This window comes from Galeopterus variegatus, unplaced genomic scaffold (assembly GCF_000696425.1).
Source record: "Galeopterus variegatus unplaced genomic scaffold, G_variegatus-3.0.2 Scaffold5551, whole genome shotgun sequence".
NCBI classification, from domain to species: Eukaryota; Metazoa; Chordata; class Mammalia; order Dermoptera; family Cynocephalidae; genus Galeopterus; species Galeopterus variegatus.
In genome coordinates, this window is record NW_007731662.1 from 22,860 (window position 1) to 26,336 (window position 3,477).

The following is a 3,477-nucleotide window of genomic DNA, read 5'->3' on the forward strand; positions in this document are numbered from 1 at the left end:
GGCTGCACACAGAAAACTCAATTAATTTAGAATTGCTTGAAATGGGGCCCAACATCAAAATATTTTTAACGGCTTTCTGGTGACTCTAGTGTGCAGCCAGGATGAACAACCATTAAGCTTTCTTTTTAATAACCTATTAGATGGAGTATTAGGATTGGCTAATTTAAATATTTGAAATTTCTTCCAAACACAATCACCTGAGTCTCAGCATAATCGCTGCCAAATCACTTTCTGTCAAGTGGCCAAAAATCTAATGCAAGAGCGTCTGGGCCAAAGTCATGAAGTAGAGAAGGAAGTCAGGAGGAACATGGCTCGGCAAAGTCAGGTTTCCTGGGCACAGTCACCTCAGATTACTTGAGTATGTTGGGCACAGCGTCAGGACCAGAAGAAGAGGTGAGTTTGTGGTTAAAGAAGCAGGTAAACCAAGGCTCCAAAAAGGACATGGAGCGCAAGCAAACAAAAGATCTGGAACTGGAGCAGAGGCCAGTTTGACAGCAAGACATAAAAATGCTGAGGTGGCCACAGAATGACAGGTTCCCTGGAAATGCAGCTGGAACACTCCCCCAGGTGGGCTTGTGCCTGACACCAGCCCATCAGGCAGAGGACAACACCGTGGAGCGTACTTCTAACTGCTCACTGTGGTTGTCCTTCCAGGTAGAGTAAAAATGCACTTCCTGACTCCCTGTGAAGTGAGGCGTGGATATGGCTTTGGTTTGGCTGATAAAATGTGATTGAAAATGACCTGGGCACTGCCAATGGAAGTTTTTAAAATGCATGTGTGAAAACATGAGGTTAGGGCTCAGCTCTGTTTTTCACCGTTGAGGGTTAGAATCTCATCTTTCTTAATACAGTTTTTATCTACTCTGACTTTAGGCAAGAATCTACATGACAATTAAACAGTTTGATCCAGAAAAACTCCTGCCTATGGACCCAAAACGGATGTGATATAAATACTCCCTGTGAAAACTCTTACGCTGTTTTAAGCTTTTCCCTCAGGTTGATAAACAGAGTTCAGTAGGGATTCTATTTGGAATCATTATTCCTGAAACCTGATTCTCATGCAGGCCCAGGTTCAGGGGCGCAGTCTTACACTGTGTGGAAGCCAAAGACCAGGGAGAGTTGAGGGTTACCCAGCAGGTTTGTGTTCTGTCATTTAGAAAGTGTTTGTGGTTTCTACTTCCTGAAGTAGGTGCTATGCCCTGAGTTCATCTGGAGAGCTATTCTTCAAGCAGAGGCTAACACAGGGGCCCGGACAGTGACTGGCTCTGCTCTCAGTGAACCAAATTCCACGCTGGCATTGCAGCAGCAGAGGCTGACATCCATCACCACCGCCACCCCCTGCCTGAGCTATCTCGGTGAATCCTCTTTATATCTCAATATTAGGACTACATTTTTACCCTCAATCCTCTCCCATAGTGAGTCCTCCAGACTGCCAAACTTGAAAGCATTATGTAGAGGACAACATGACTGCTCTGTGAACACTTCATCTGAAAGCCAGGGGCCAGCTCACTTGATTACAGGGCTTCTCTCTCTGGCCTTCTAGAACATTCTCCAGGTTGACACAAACTGCGCTCCCACAGCCCTGTAATAGGCATGAACAGATTATCCTCCCCTTCTTAGTTCCCATGGCCAGAATCCTTCACTAATCCTCTACCCACAGAGTAGGGCTGATTTCACAAGCTGTTGTTTCAGCTGCTCACGTCGACATCTGCTCCTGATTTACTCCCTGAACACCTCCAATATGCACAGCGCTGCGTTGTCACGCTCCAGCCCGCTCAGCTTCTTGCCCCCACAAACACATCTGCATCTGCACACCCCTCCCTCCTTCCCTTCTGCCCACGGTTGACCCATCCACCTGCACTCCAGCCCCCAGCCCCTTGGGAGCTGGTACCATCAGTTACTTGCTCTCAGTCCAGAATCTTTAACCGCTCCATTCCTAAAACTCTTTCATTTATTCAGTACAGTAACATGTTTAAGCCTTTCCCATCTTGGAGGAAAAAAAAATCCTGCACCATCAGTTACTTGCTCTCAGTCCAGAATCTTTAACCGCTCCATTCCTAAAACTCTCTCATTTATTCAGTACAGTAACATGTTTAAGCCTTTCCCATCTTGGAGGAAAAAAAAATCCTGCCTTTAACCTTATCTCTCTCTCTAGCTTCTTAAACCAAAGTAGTCTATAATCTTTCTTGCCACTTATTTACCCCATGTCCTAGGTTGAATGGTGTCCAAAATTCATGTCCTTTCCAGGAACCTCAGAATGTGACCTTATTTGGAAATGAGGTTATTGCAGACGTAATTGGTTGAATGGGCCCCTAATCTACTTTAGAAAGAGGAGAGACACAGACATTCTCAGAGGGAGAATCCCATGTGATGAGGGAGGCAAGGACTGGAGCGATGTGTCTACAAGCCAAGTAATCCAGGCTTGCAGGCAGCACCAGACGCTGCAGGAAAGGCATGGGATGGATTCTCCCCTAGAGTCTTCAGAGAGAGCCTGGTGCTGCCAGCACCGTGTTTCGGACTTCCAGCCTCTGCTGCTGTGACACAATACCTTTTTGTTGTTTTAAACCACCCAGTTTCTGGTAGTTTGTTATGGAAGCCCTAGGACATGCATATACCCTTAAGCCACCACAATTTTCCTTCTGGTTCCAAGACGCTTCCACATATGGCCTGCTAAAGCCAAACCCAGTCTTTATTTTATTGGACATTGCCGGGCACGTGCGACTCGTTTGTTCCCTGTTGGTGCCCTTCTCCTCTGGCATCTGGAATACCACCAGCCTCAGCCTCCTGCACTGCATCCTACTCTCGCAGCCGCCTCCTGCACAGGGTGTCCCTGGGCTCACCGCCGCCTCTTCCCCATCTATTTGTGCACCACTGCGATCTCACCCAAATGCCAGCTCTCCTACCACTTCCAGGCTGACAACTCCCAGACCCTCCAGCCCAAACCTCCCTTCCAAGTTGTAGGTGTGAGTTTCCTACTGCCTCCTGGGCATTTCCACCTAGAACTTGAACAAGCACCTCAAATACTACATGGCTAGAATGGGAGCCATCATCTAGAACCCCCCTACCCAAATGAACCTGCTTCTTCTCTACAGCCTGCATGTCCCTGAGAGGCTCCACACCCACGCAGGGGCACACATCCGACACTTGGCATCTTCTTGGACTTCTCTCACTGCACCCCCCACATGGTCACCAAGGCCAATGGATGCTACCCACAAGGATCTGGGGAATCCATCCCCTCCTCTCCATCCCTGCTGCTGCTGCTTTAGCTCAGACTCTCACCACCTCCTGTGACTGGTAAATATCCTCACTACACCCAACTTTAATGCTGCCCTCAGGGAGCTTTGTTACCACCTTCTTATAAGTCACTTCCCTGCCTCAAATACTTCAGAGGTTGCTGGTCTCCTGCAGGACAATGTCCTTGGAACCCCTCCACTTGGAATAACAAGGCCTCTTAGCATCTGGCTCTCAAAAGTTTAG